The following is a 15,887-nucleotide window of genomic DNA, read 5'->3' as shown; positions in this document are numbered from 1 at the left end:
ATTTCCATCTGCATAAAATACTTGAAAGTATCAAGTCGAGTCATAGACAACAAACAACTCTTCTCTTGTTGCAACTCAACATATAGTCTCAAGGCACACATAGCCATACTCTTTTGATTTGATGTGCAAAGATGTGTATTTGTGCCAAGGTGGCAAATTTGGATCAAATGTATAACATAGAATTGGTTGGACACTTGTACCATGAGAGCTATTTATATAGCCCAACACATTTCCTTCTTCTACGCAACCAAGAATGTACGCTTGATCTTCCTCTTCTTCTATATTTGGATCTTCTATAAGAAAATATTTAGAGGTTCTTGGAAATATTTTGCATAGCCTTTTCCACTCTTGAAATCTATACTCATGCCCTCCATAGTTTAGAATAGCCACATCACTTTCAAGGGCAGTATGCACAAATAGCCCCATAACCAACTCCTTGAATACATGAAATTCGCACCTCAAAAGCCACCCCATTAATATAAAAAAGTAAATTCCTGATTTAGAAAAAGTTGGTGTCCCAAAAGATCTTCAATATAGTCATAGCATGAAATACACCTCGTTTTTATCGCACTTAACTCCTTTGTATCTACAAAAAAGGAAAACATTATGCATAAATACAAGCACTAGATCAAAGGATGATACTAATATTGGGATGCCCATCATATGGAAGAAAGAGAGTGTCTCTTATGTGGGGCCTCAAAAGGTTTCAAAACATATAATCTTTGAGAAACATATCACACCATGTCTCCAATATATTGCCCATTTTAAGAATAGAGAGAACCAAGGTACATCATTTGTCAAATCTATACATTGAGCATTGATACAAGGTCCAATAGCTATCAGGGAAACCTATAGTATCTAGTAACATGGGATGCATTGATGCAACAAAGGTAGCCTAGCCTCTTGGTCCATATATGTCTTCTTTTTTACTAGGGGGATAGTTTCAAAGTCATCACTAATCAAAATTAGGCATAGGACATTGATACAATGCTCCACCACATTTGAAACTTATTTTCACTAGTATCATGGGTGTTTGAATCTCAAATTTCACCACATCTTCAACATATGCTCTATTGTAGTGTAAATAGTTTGCTTTGTAGGTCCACCACTTGTCCAAACTGGCTTGTTTATGTATGGAGATTATCAAGTTCCACCTGCTCTCCAAGCTACACTTATAGAAAAATTTTAAGGTCCACCACATGCACACCATAAAAGAGGCTATAACATGCAAGGTCTTACTTCAAGGTCTACCATCTCCTCTCCAATTCTAAGGTTCCATTGAAGCATGGAGAGAAGCAAGGTCCACAATCCAAGCTAGTACTTCTTTCCACCACTTCAAAAATCCATGATATGTTGTACACGGGGTTCACCATTTGTCCAAGGTAGGTGCTCCATTGAAACATGAAAAGAAACAAATATCTTCCACTTGTATAAGCTAAGCTCCATTGAAACATGGAGAGAGCAAGCTCTACCACTTGTCCGAGCTAGGCTTCATTGAAACATGAAAAATCTATGAGATGTTGTACATGGGGTGGTTTTGTTTCAAGGTGCACCACTTGATTAATATAGGATACTTTGCAACATTTATAGAGGTCAAGATCTATCTCTTGTCCGAGTTAGGATCCTCCAAAACATGGACAGAAGCAAGCTTCACCACTTGTTCGAGCTAGGTTCCCCCAAAATATGAAGAGAATCAAGCTTCACCAACCTTAGCTTGATGTATGGAGATAATGAAGGTTCCATGATTTCTCCAAGATATGTATATAAAATAATTGCAAGGTCCATTGTGTGTATAAAATCATTGCAAGGTCCACCATGATGTACATGGAGAGTTTTTCTCCAAGGTCCACCACTTGTCCAAGCTACCTCTATTGAAACATGGGGATAGAAGCAAGCTCCACCATGTGTCCAAGTTAGGCTCCATTGAAACATAGGAAACCACTTGTCTAAGCTAGGATCCCTTGCAACATGAGGAGAAGAAAAATTCCACACCACTTGTCCAAGCTTTACACAGCAATGAATGATATTATTTCTCACCAATTGAAAAACCCTTGATGGCTTTGTACATGGAGAAATTTTTTTACAAGGCCCACCACTTGTTTGAGCTACCTCAAGCTACAATATATATTTCTCACCATTTGTAAAATCCATGATATATTGTACATAGGGGGTTTTTCTCCAAGATCCACCACTTGTCCAAGATACATCTACTGAGACATAAGGTAAAAGCAAGCTCCACCATGTGTTCAAGCTAGGATTGATTCGAACTTTGAAACCTACTTATGCAATTGAGGCACCCTTGAAACATGGAGGAAAGCTAAGGATCACCACTTATCCAAGCTAAGATACATAAATAATGTGTGGATAAATTCAAAGGGCCACCACTTCTCCACCTTTAGAGATGCAAGGTGTGTCAAATGCATGAACTAGGCATGAGAAAATACTAGAAGATTATTTGTGTAGCATACTATCTTTAGTAGCAAGCTCCACCATGTGTCCAAGCTGTCCATGTGTAGTTCTAATGTAAGAAGTACCTAAGATGTACAGTCTATGATGGTTGTAACAAGAGAGTTTTCATTTCAAGGTTGTGAACACTAATCCACCTTTACTTGTCTAACCTCAGCTTTATTGAAGCATGGAGAAAATCAAGGTCCACCACCAATCTAAGCTAGGATCCTTTGAGGATAAGAAACACTAGCATTCCTAGATATGCATGGGGGAACCTCCACAAAGCCCATTATCTGTCAGCATATCCTATGCTCCAACAAGTGGAGTTGTATTTGAAGGTCCACTCTATGTTCAACCTAGAATCCTTTTAAGCATGGAGAGAAGTAAGATCCCGAATGGTCCACTGCGAAATATGTAAGATAGCCGTGCAAACAAAATAAGGGATTTATAATTAGGTACATTTATAAAAAAATATACTTACATAAAGAGTTTTTTTAATTGAGAAAGTAAAAATTTTCATACATAAGGGCTAGTCTTTTTATACAAATTCATACACAAGGGATACATATAATACTTGAAAATATACATGTAAGGGATTATTTAAATACCTCTTGTTCACATGTGATATATGCAGTTTTTACATAGTGGACTCCCCGGGAGTAAGATATACCTTAGTCCAAGATAGGATCCATTGAAACATGAGAGAAGAAAGGTTCACCACTTGTCCAAGTTGTACGTGGGTAGATTGGTTTCAAGGTAATTCACTTGTCTAAGGTGAAATTCATTGAAGCATGGAGATAAATAAGGTCTACCACATGGCCAAGATATGCTCTATCAAGACACAAATAGAAGAAAGGTCCACCACTTGTCCAAGCTATTGTAGAAAATTGGTATTGTTTTAAATTCTACAACAATTTTTTGAATTAGAATCCATGGTAGGTCCATCACTTGTCCAAGCTAGGCTCCAATGTAGCATATGAAAGGGAATTTAATACGAGGTCTAAAACTTACAAAAATCAAGCTCTTAAGCCATTAAGCTTATGTTTACTATTATATTTTTAATCTAAGGATTCACCATTGAAACATTAAATAAGTGATATGAAAAAGATAGACTCTATATGAAACAAAATCTAACACTAAGATTATTAAATTTCCAAAAAGAAAACACTAACATTTACGAGAAGTTCAAAAGGTAGGTTTCTCCATTTCCAAATATTCCTCCAATGATAAATGACACTCCTCTTCTTCTTTTTTCTTGTGGAGAATTCTCCTTCTTGCTAGGCACATTGTCATTTGGTTGCAACGTGTATTGTTGGGTTTGAAGACCAGCCCACACTTCCATATCAACATGGGACTTTGTTTGGCGGATGAAGCAACGAAGCTGCGGTTTCCAAAGAAAGAGTCACATTTTGGCGGGAATCTACATTTTTGCGGAAATCTTGACCTTTGTAAAAGAGCTTCTCTAAGCCGTGAACTTGTAAAAGAATTTATGATTATTTTTCTAGGAGCAATTGTATATTAGAGAGCCAGTTAGAAGTTTAGGAGCTTTTGGTCGGACAAGCCATTTGTAAAGACCTGAACTATAAAGATCAAGTTTTGTAAGTTTGAACATCATCTTTTTTATGAGAAACTGAGAAGACAACGTACATTTGAGAACTTCTTCTTGCTTCAACTTGTAATCTTCGCTACTGTGGCTACGGTAATCCAAATTCAGATTCGTTTATTGCATTGTGTTCCTCTTACTTTGTTCTTCCTTTCAAGTGTAATCATTCAAGATTCGGTGTAGGTTTTTGACTACGAGTTTGAGACCTTAAATCACTGTTTTGAGTGCTTATATGCGTATTTTATGTTGTTTTGACCTTAGGAGAGGCTTTAGGGACGCTAAAACGACCCTTTAGGATCACCTGTTTGCTGTTTTTGTTGACTTTGGGATGAACGATCACGATCTTTGTACCTCCCCATAATGCTATGGCAGTGATAGGATATGCTCCTGATAGTCCATTGTAGCTTCCCTTCAAGTTCGTGTGAATCCGACATGATTTGCATGGTAAACGGGCGTGATGACTGTAGAGTTGTGTAGAAGGACATAGGCAGATTACTTGGCTTTAGTGCGTATGATTTTCTTACAGAGTTAGTAGTTGCATCTCATCAAGTTCACTTCATTAGGATTGACACCCTAGTGAGTTTCCATGCCTCATCCTGGTCGCTTCCCTTGTATTGATATTTTATGTTGATGCGTGAGAGCTATGCTATGGACGTCCATCGCGGTGACCCGCAAACATTGGCGCCGCTGTCGGGGAATGCACCTGAAATGATGAGTGACCTAGTGTGAAGTTAGCTTAAAAGAAGATCAATCCACAAATCCATTTTACACCTCAGTTAGGCTGCTAGACAGGGGTTTAGAGCTTGGTGGAGTCTAGATCAGTGGACCAGCTAGATCCTGTCTTAGGAGATTTAGGGAGCTGTGAGTGAGAGTGTTCAAAGTATTTTTGCTCTTCAATTTCTCTAATTCGATTGAGTACTGAAATCTCACCCGAAATCCATCTTGTTTGTTTTGTTTGATTCATTTCTTTATGTTCTTTCATTTTGGTACTTAGGAGTAGGATAAGTAATTCACATTCCAGTCAGATTTGGGGCAAAAGTTAGAGTTGAGAAGCTAGAAAACCATAACCTTGGAAAAAAGGCCATAAGACTCTGAAATTTAGAAAATCTGACCAAACAGGGTTGATATTGATTCAAATCACAAAGTGGTAGCACCAAACACTGGGAAACACTTGTCAGAGCGAGCATACTAAATTTCATCAGATTTGGCCCAGGTACTACAATCGCGATCGGTGTACCTCTATGCCAAAATTGGACAAAATTTGTTGTGTGCCTTCCTGATAAGATTCTAAACAAGTTTGTCTAAAGAAACCACACCCAAAAACATCAAAACTCAAAGAAATCAGGCCACTTGGGTAAAACTAGCCTGACAGACACAGAAAGTGCAAAATCTTGGCTTTTGGTGATCCAAATGCAAAAAGACTTGGGGGATAGCCTGAAAACATCAGTCTCTACAAGCATGCAAAATTTGGTCTAATTTGGGCTCAGAAGTACGATATCGGTGTACCTCTGTGCCAGATTTGACTCATTTTTGGCATGTTCATAAACCCAGAGTATTTAAGATATCGGGAGTTGTCAAAACCCAAATTGGACATACTATCAATAATCTGCAAGCAAAATTGTGTTGAAGTCATTGTGAAATTGTTGAATCTGCTGACAGTTGGAATGATACAGTGATCTCATAGCCATCAAGTGTATTCATTTGCAGAGACCGATCAAGTAAAAATCTATGTAGTCGTGTGAGTTGGAAGATCACTCCATATCTAGGTAAGAGGTTTAGATTCAATCGGTAAATTCCACTTTCTTCATGTTTTTGAGATCGGGAAAACAAATCAACAACCAAAACCGAAATTTAGCGGATCAAGCAAGTGTTTTATCAACGGAGGAGAGTGTAAACCAAGGTGTAGTGCGACCGTTAGAGCCGATCCCTGAAGAAAGTATTTCCGATACTTCTTCAGAGAGATCTTACGAGTATTTCACAAAAAATTTGGGACATTTAAATCTAAACAAAAGAGAAAAAATGGCAGCATGACCATCAAACCCTTTGGCCACAATGAAGCTATTGTTCATCAAGTATCAGTATGACAACAAGCAAGGTGCCAAGATCTACAAAGATGGTATGGACCGCTACTGTGTGAAAATAGAAGATAGACCAAGTGAGTTCAAGGACTTAGTGCCTGTGAGCTATAGCAGAGATAAGTACCTAGATGACGAAGGTATCATGTACTTGGTAGTCCTGAATCCTAACATTGTGGACAAGTGGGGATTGATGGGCACGAAAGCCAAAGTAGATGAGGAACTTGCAGAGAAAGCACCAACAATGAGCTTCCCTAATGCGAGGTGAAGGCGAGAAAATGAAACTTTGAGAGTCAACACAGACAATGTCTACGTGGGGTTATACAAGTATAGTAATGGAGAGGAAGATCTCTATTATAGATGCGAGGAACCCTACGTCGATGAGTTGACAGAGCGGAAAAGACTTTACGTCTTCACCTACACAGAGGGATCAGAAACGAAAATTGTCACATACGACAAATATGGAAGACGATACACGAAAATCAATAAAAAGGAGTTGGAAGGATACACATACTTTAGGGGACCACCCCATTATTATGTCACTCCAAGCCCACTGAGACCAGCACCTACAACTGTCATGCCAAACCCGATGGCAACACGTGGAGAGAGGACTCATGTAGCTGATTCTTTCAGTTGACCTCATTATTCTATGCCAAGCCCCATGGGTACATTACGTTCCAGAGAATCAATGGCTACGAATTGAGGTAGTGCGGTTCCTATCTCTACACATACCACAGTAGGTCCGACATTTGTAGCCGTACCATCACGTTTGCCTCCTAGTAGTAGATTCGTGGCAGGGGAGCCAACGAGAGCAACCCACGACATCCATGATGAACAAGAACAATTAAGTCGAGACGCGGGAGCATTGAGATTGGTCGCAGACCATAGATGGATGAGGACATCCTAGGTAGCGAAGTGCATGCCAAAGAAGTATAGCGGATCAGGGGATCCATATGCCCATGTGTCGCTCTTCAAGCAAGTCTTAAGAGCAGAGCAGATCACTGATTTCCATACTCAATATGAGGGATTCGGGCTGACCTTGGAAGGGACGGCCTTAACGTGGTTTCAACCTTTGAACCCTGAAACTTGTCCGAATATTGAACATGTATTACGGGAGTTCGCGGAAGAATTCTCAAAATGGGGTATAAAGCATAATACTGTATTACAGATATATGCTTTTAAACAAAAGGAGAACGAAAAAGTAAAGGAAGCATCCTTGAGATTCAAGCAATACATCGAGAGGTGCCCAAGGAGAGAATTACCGCAGGACGAGAGATTGTCCGTGCTCTTCATTGAAGGACTTAGAAACGAAACCTTGAAAAAGGACCTTCACTTGAAAGCCTGTAGCACATTTGAAAAGGTTACAAGGGAAGCCTTATATGTTGTTGATAACTGCAAAACATATGGGGAAGTGACAGAGGATACTGATTCAGTAACCAGTGGCTCTTCATCTATTAAAAGTGAAACCTCTACCAAGAAAGAGGCTCAAGCTCCTTTGATGCCGACAGATGACCAAATGATAGAGGAAATAACAAAGAGAATACAACAACATATGAGATCAAATCCAGTGATGAGACAGTCTCAGATGAGGAAATGTGACATATGTAGGGGGGATCACCCGACGCCGTGGTACACATAACAGCCGAAAGAACCAGTTGCGACTGGATGAGTACTGAAATGGTGCGCCATAGAGAAAAAATGGATGAATCATATCAGTGTTTTTACAAAAAAAACTATGTGAGGGAAAGGCCATATGGACCTCTAGCAGGACCACCCTAGCCACCTCCTCTAAGATATCAAGTAGGGCCATGATTAGGTATGCTCAACCTTACGAAGCATCACCAGGAACAAATAATACACCTCAAATTTCTTATTACGAGGAACCGAATGAGCCTTACGTAACTGAACCTGAACCACAAATGTACGCAGACGAAGCCTATCAACCGTGGGGAAATAACGAGGTTATGGCACCGCTGATGTATGTAGCACAACCTTTGAGGGAGAAATATGTGGTGGACGAAAGAACACTAATGTTCATTGCGAACCAGAACTACAAACCGAGAGGATATCCTTATAGGGCGGAACAGCCTATGGAAGCACCTCCTCAAAATCAACCACCAATTGGACCATGCTATAACTGTGGAAGTTCAGATCATTGGGAGCGTAGTTGTCCTTTCAAAGGCGAAAGAGTGAAAAATTTTGGGTTTTGTGACGGTTGTGGTGTGAATCACATACTACCAGATTGCCCAAGGAATCTGGACAACAAGGGAAAAGCAACTATGAATATTGTGGGGGTGTTACCAAGTGCAAGCAGTGGATCAGAAACCGAACCCGTGATCCAAATCAATGCGGTAACCAGAGCCCAAGCCAAGGACTTGGAGAAAAACAAGCCATTGGAATAAAAGGTCGAGTTGCCAATACCCATGGAAAATGAGAGTTTATATGTGAGAACACAACGAAAATCTTGGAAGGCAAAACAAGACAGAATGAAAACAAGAAGGATAAAAACCCAAATTGCCATGCAAAATGAGTCACATGAAACGAAAGAGAAACTGAAACATGAGAGAGATAGCAAAATTGCTGAGGACAACAACAAGCCAAGGAAAGCATCCTTAGGGGGATCAGTCTTGGTCGAGAAAGTGCTAGAGCCTTTAGATGCTCTATTACAAGCGTATGAAGCAAGGCTAAAAACAAACCAAATATTAGAGCAGAGATGGTTGACTTATCCTCAACTGGAAGTGGAAACGAAGCGTTTGGAAATGTGTAAACACCTCATTGAAATAGCCCAGGCATTGATGGAACCTAATGCGATTAGAACCCCAGAACAAGAAGTGTTGATTCACAAAGAGCGAGAAAAATTGAAGATCGATGAATCAGAACATGTAAACGGACCAAGGCCTGAAACAATAGTGTCATTGGATCACCAAGTGGTGCTGAACACCACTGATGATGCTAAGTCAATGACTATAATGCCAATTCCAGAAGTGGAAGAACCATGGCCACAACACTTCTGGGAAACCATTAGAAATAGAAAGAACAGAAGCGCGACACTACAATCTGCACAAATTCCTGAGGTTAACATGGACAAAAAATTTTATCCAGGAGATATACAATCGCTGTATGGAGATGCAGGAACGGAGGTTTCGATGGAAAGCAAAGCTCAATCCCTAAAAACCATGCCTTCATTTATAGGTGAACATGAAGCATGATCGGAAATAAGATTAGTCCCATCCTAGATGAGAACTATTCCACAAATGATTGACTCAAAAAGTCTTCAAGCGATGCTGTCGACACCTATAACATGCACAATCACACTGTCAGAACTCTTGAGAGTCAGACCACACTTAGGGAAGACATGGGGAAACATTTGGAGAACAAAGGAATAAAGATTCCTCTTCAGACAAACCCTACGGTAGAAGAAAAAAAACGAGAAGGTCAACCCAAAGCCCAACCTGTGCCCATAAACAAGGTCGGAGATTATTGTGAAGGTGAGGAAGGTAATACAACCCTACATGTCGAATATCAGGATATAAAGACGATAGCTATCCTAGATAGTGGAGCGGGAGTTGCGATTTCTACAAAGCAAATCTGGGAGGAATGGGGATGTCTAGCTCTCAGAAAGACGAGAATGAAACTGCAACTCTCAGATGGGTATGTAGAGAGACCATTGGGAATCTTGGACCAAATAGTTGTAACTTCGTGTGAAATTAACCATGAGCACACCTTTGCCGTGGTAGATTTTGGGAAAACAAACAACTTTGACATTATTTTGGGGCGATCTTTTATGCGTCAACTCAAAATGATACAAGATTGGGGGTACGACCAAATTTACATAAGGCATGAAGAGCTAATAACCAAAATCAACATGAAGGATCACAGCTATAGAGACGTTGCAAAAACACCAGTGCAAGAATTTGATTCAACCACAGTGAACGGAAAGGAAATACCTACGTGGTTACAAACGAAAGAACATGTCTGGATGTGTGGAGCATCTGATTGTGGAGACTTAATCAAAGAGGAATGTGTGTTGGAAAGGTCCGTAGAAGACGATGTTATGGGTCCCTTTCTTGGAGAGCATTCTCGGACCCTCCACCTCCTCTCAGCTTCTCGAGACTAACTCAAGTTCTTGTTCCGAGGCCTCGAGGGCTCCGAGCCGACGAGAGGCCCCCGGTGTGGGAAGGCCCTTTAGTGGAGAGGGGAACCGAGTACTCACTTGGGGCTGATGCACGAGAACGCCCTTTGGTGGCTTTAAGAGGATTAGGTGATAAGGTTGGATGTGAAGGCAATCTGGAGGCGCCTGAGGGATTAAGGCCCAAAGGCATGCATAAGCGAGGATTATCGAACCTTCGGGTTCACGGGCCCGTTACACAGAGACACAAGGCGAGCTCCATTGCAAAGGCCGCAAGAGCGCGTGCCTGGCTCTCATTCACCAAGCCTGCTCAGAGGCGGGCCTTGCCAGCGCCCTGCGGGGTTACCTTCAGCCTTGAGGCTACCCAAGAGTGGGGGCCACGAGCTCTTCCCTCGCTGCTCAAGATCAGGCCGCGGGGTAGCAAACAGCACCCTCAGCTATACAGGCTTGGGGCAGCAGGCCTTTGGGATAAGCCTCCTACAACTCAGGTTTTGAGAGTGGTCCAGCAGGCCTCTCGCGCAGTGGGTACTGCTCTCGGTTATCACAGGCAACGCGAGGGCTGTTTTCAGCATAAGCAGGTACAGTGCGCGGGGCAACCGACTGAGGGGTTGTGCCCTTATCATCACCGGTTGGAGCCGCAGGCCATCCCCGTTGGGGGGCTGCGTGCGTGGTTGTTTTACAGCAGGTATTGGGCCCAAAGGCTACCCATTGGGGCTGTGTATCGCATGCGAGACAGTTCGGACAGTTTGACAGGTTATTGGGCGCAAGGCCCCTATATTGTGCTGGTTTATTGCTGATGCCCGCAGTGAGCTGTGGACTGGAATACACCCGTAGTGGGTTTTGGATCATTGCTCTCCGCCTGGTCTCCACTGAGCCAGAGCGTCGAGGCCTTGTGTGGCAACTTTGCATTTCCACGTGGTCTCGCTGAGCTAGAGTGTCAGGCCAGTTCAGAAGTTTTTGGCTGGTCTCTCGACAGAGACTCGACCCCATTTTTGTTGTATGCCATACGGGTGAGCCTGAGGCTCCGAACCCGATTGTATCTCCTTTTTGGATTGAGCCGAGTTGGCTCCTCTAGTGACGCCGGCCACTATAGACCCGGCCATGGTTTGCTCTCGGGCTTGAGAAGACCTCGTGTATCGATCTTTGCTGGAGCATAGTGGGTTCCCCGTTGTGTGAGACAAGGGGCCCTAACATTTGGTATCAGAGCCAGACCAATGGCCTCTGTGAATGCTGGGTTCGATGTGGAAGTAGCAGTTTTTTGCTTCGATATGGAGGTGAGCCGATTATGTGAGGGATTGGACAGGTGGGGCAACTGCTTAACGTTGTCCTGGAGTGAAGGTGAAATGGAAGAGCGCTTGAGCTGCGGAAAGGAGGTGAAGGAAGCGTTATGCCAACTGGATCACGCCTATGACAGGAATAAAAGGCGTTTTGATTGGGACTGTGAAGAGATGCTTTGAAAAGGAAGACGAACGCGAAAGGAACTTGAACGGAAGAGAAAAGGTATGCAAGAGGAGTTGAAGAGACAAGAGCTGGAGCGGAAGGCGTTCCATGATGGGATGGTAACGATATTGGGGCAAATAGATCGCGATGAGGAGATAAGAATGCTTCGTATGCTGGACCGTGAGGTGACACGGAAAATTGATGCTTTAGCTCCCGCCGAGGAGACTATTTCCAGAGGGGATTGTAGGTATAATGTGGTGCACGATTGTGTGAATGGAAAGCTTGATGATGGTATGCTTGTGCCTGAGCCTTGTATGGCTCCGAACGCTCAGCTGAGTGTGATTGGTTGTGAGGGGCAGGTGGCAGCCCCTATTGTACCTGATCTCCTGTGTGTGGACGAAGCAGAAGAATGTATGGATGTCCCGTCTGTGGACGAAGGAGAAGAATGCATGAGTGAAGAACAGTGGACGAGGAAATTGGATGCAATGTTTCCCGGCTATGTCGAGGCCCGTTATGAGGAAAATCTACTGCATGTTACCGGAGGTAATGCTGGTCATACCCTGCTAGGTGGGGAGTGGTTGGCTTGCGAGCCTTACTTGAATGATGGGTATTGTGCCCTCGAAGAAATGGAGGAGGAGCACCAGGTTGTCCCGGTTGACTCCTATCCCCCACACGAGAGGGGAGAGCTGGAACACGGGGCATGTAGCAATCTACAGGCTACTGCCTTCGAATTGCCCGAGAAGGGGATTGTGGAAATCCGTGGCGATAATCCAGACGTATGCGAAGAAGTGAGAGGAGGTATGGTGAAACTGGAATGTGGCATGTTGGTCGTGACGCCTGGGCGTGAAGTGAACATAAAGGATGTGAGTCGGGTGGGAGTGGTCATTGAAGTGCGAGGCTCAGCAAAGCATATATTGGCAGTAATGCACGGTGATTGGGTCATGGCATGGGTCAGGGAGATCCGGATGGGAATGTCTCCGAAGTGGCCTTATAGGCTGAATGCGAGTGAAAAGCTGGCTGAAGTAAAGCCAGCAGGATCAGTCAACGCGGGGTTACATTTTGGCTGCGAAGAGCAGGTCCTAGTAAGGACACACAGGCATGGGGCTGGAGACGGCAGAGCTAACCAGTTCCCATCTATGTTGCCCTCGACAAGGGGCCAGTTGGTGAAAGGCGCGCGAAACACTACTGTGGGAGACTTGAGCTTCCTGGAATGGCTTGACGGGCCAGAGATAATGCAATTAGGGGACCGGGCGCCCCTTTACCCGAGACGCCTTGCGATGCGGCGGGAGATCTCTTCAAGGGTTGAGAGAGTTCAAACGAATGTAGCCTGCGCTAGAGAGCCGGGCAAGATGCAAGGAGGTAACCAAGGATGGGCCGAGTGTGTGCCCAAACATGACAGGGTGTGGGGGCCTTGGGATAGGGGACCCATAAATTTTTTTATGCTAAGTTGCTGGTACTGGGACAATATGCTTGCGGGGAGTAGCATTGAAGAGGACAGCAGATTGATTGATATGGAAGGACGAGGGTCTATGCCTTCCCACCTATTCACCCCGTTGGTCGAGGGGGTCCTGAGTGGAGGCTCGAGGATGATTGTGGAGACGCGCGACTGCCCGACTCGGGTATGGCGACCTGGGTTGCTTGGGATTGTGGCCTACGGGATGGTCAACGTGGCCGATAAAGAGCTTCTGGGTGTGAGAATATGCGTGTGGGACCCGGGGGAAGGTTACCCATGCGGGGATGTTTTCGTTTGTGGAATACGCGGAAGAGCTGAGTTGACAGCATGCTGGAACATACTGGGCCGAGGCAAGGTTAAGTCAGAAGAGTTGGAGCCGCTTGCTAGTGCTGATAAGCGGGATATAGCAAAACAAGGGCTGGCACAAATGCGGTCCACGGATGGCCGTTGGGTCCCACCTAGACAGCCAAGGACTAAAGCGAGTAGTCAGGGATGTATCACAATCATGATGTGTTGGGCTGAGTCGGAGGACCAGCAAAGGACTCAGATGCGTGGTGAGATAGGTAGGTGTGAGAAAAATAGCAGGTTGCGGCAAGATGTCTATGACCAAGGTTCGTCCCCTAGACGAGGTGGCCTGTCCACCGAGAGCGGATGCAACAAAAATACACCGCTCGAGAAGGCGGGCTCCGGTGAGCACCAGCCCGCCTTTCATTTGGGTAGCTGGGCTGGCCGAGTGATTAAGTTCAGGCTCTTACATTTTGACCGCTGCAGGTTCGACTGGGCTCACAAGGCATGGAAGAGTGGGGAGTACGCCAGGTATCTTTGGACGGGATTGCTAGCAGGGCTACGGGCGTGGGGCTCCCAAGTGAAGAGTGGGGTCACACTGATTATGTTCATGCTGCTAGCATGGTTGGTACTCGACAGGTGTTGCAAGGAAAATCGATGCAAGGGAATGAAATTCAGCGGGGAGAAAATGTTGCGGAGAGTTACACAGGGAATGCCCGAAGGAGGAACGAATGCGCAGTGGGCGACACTACCAACAGCCATAGATGCACGGTGGATTCCTCCATGCCGCACTAACGGTGAAGGTTCGGAGAGGAGCAAGGGACAACTCCGTGAGGTCAGGAGATATTTCGATAGTTCGATGAGGACTGATGGTGGGGATGACTCAAAGAAAGGAGATATGGCTGTTCAGCGCAAAAAGGGGACAAATAGCTTCCCTTGGCTGGTTGCTTGGATGACGAGTACATCAGGAAGTAGTTTGGGATTCGTACATGCGCGTTCTGGACGATGTAAGTCAAGTGCTGAGGATGAAGCACATTGCTTTTTGGGAAAGGTATATGCTCTCGATGAGGACATCGAACTTTTTTGGGGGAGGGGAGAGTGTTACGGGTCCCTTTCTTGGAGAGCATTCCCGGACCCTCCACCTCCTCTCGGCTTCTCGAGACTAACTCAAGTTCTTGTTCCGAGGCCTCGAGGGCTCCGAGCCGACGAGAGGCCCCCGGTGTGGGAAGGCCCTTTAGTGGAGAGGGGCACCGAGTACTCACTTGGGGCTGATGCGCGAGAACGCTTTTTGGTGGCTTTAAGAGGATTAGGTGATAAGGTTGGATGTGAAGGCAATCTGGAGGCGCCTGAGGGATTAAGGCCCAAAGGCATGCATAAGCGAGGATTATCGAACCTTCGGGTTCACGGGCCCGTTACACAGAGACACAGGGCGAGCTCCATCGCCAAGGCCGCGAGAGTGCGTGCCTGGCTCTCATTCACCAAGCCTGCTCAGAGGCGGGCCTTGCCAGCGCCCTACGGGGTTACCTTCAGCCGTGAGGCTACCCAAGAGTGGGGGCCAAGAGCTCTTCCCTTGCTGCTCAAGATCAGGCCGCGGGGTAGCAAACAGCACCCTCAGCTACACACGCTTGGGGAAGCAGGCCTTTGGGATAAGCCTCCTACAGCTCAGGTTTTGAGAGTGGTCCAGCAGGCCTCTCGCGTAGTGGGTACTGCTCTCGGTTATCACAGGCAGCGCGAGGGCTGTTTTCAGCATAAGCAGGTACAGTGCGCGGGGCAACCGACTGAGGGGTTGTGCCCTTATCATCACCGGTTGGAGCCGCAGGCCATCCCCGTTGGGGGGCTGCGTGCGTGGTTGTTTTACAGCAGGTATTGGGCCCAAAGGCTACCCATTGGGGCTGTGTATCGCATGCGAGACAGTTCGGACAGTTTGACAGGTTATTGGGCGCAAGGCCCCTATATTGTGCTGGTTTATTGCTGATGCCCGCAGTGAGCTGTGGACTGGAATACACCCGTAGTGGGTTTTGGATCATTGCTCTCCGCCTGGTCTCCACTGAGCCAGAGCGTCGAGGCCTTGTGTGGCAACTTTGCATTTCCACGTGGTCTCGCTGAGCTAGAGTGTCAGGCCAGTTCAGAAGTTTTTGGCTGGTCTCTCGACAGAGACTCGACCCCATTTTTGTTGTATGCCATACGGGTGAGCCTGAGGCTCCGAACCCGATTGTATCTCCTTTTTGGATTGAGCCGAGTTGGCTCCTCTAGTGACGCCGGCCACTATAGACCCGGCCATGGTTTGCTCTCGGGCTTGAGAAGCCCTCGTGTATTGATCTTTGGTGGAGCATAGTGGGTTCCCCATTGTGTGAGACAAGGGGCCCTAACAGACGAGGCTTATCTCCCAGAACCTTTCCCTGAACATTTATTTGAGGCATTTGGGTGGACTCAAATATTGTCAATCCTGGATGT

At 45.2% G+C, this 15,887-nt stretch overlaps 1 pseudogene; it reads left to right on the top strand.

The window, feature by feature from the left end:
• Positions 1-12,129: 12,129 nt before the first annotated feature.
• On the top strand, positions 12,130-15,539 carry LOC147462587 (uncharacterized; annotated as a pseudogene).
• The last annotated feature ends 348 nt before the right edge of the window (positions 15,540-15,887 follow it).

The sequence above is a fragment of the Adiantum capillus-veneris genome, chromosome 2 (genome assembly GCF_014529385.1).
Source record: "Adiantum capillus-veneris isolate H3 chromosome 2, ASM1452938v2, whole genome shotgun sequence".
NCBI lineage: Eukaryota > Viridiplantae > Streptophyta > Polypodiopsida > Polypodiales > Pteridaceae > Adiantum > Adiantum capillus-veneris.
The sequence above is the reverse complement of the archived record's forward strand: the minus strand, read 5'-3'. Positions and strand labels throughout refer to the sequence as shown.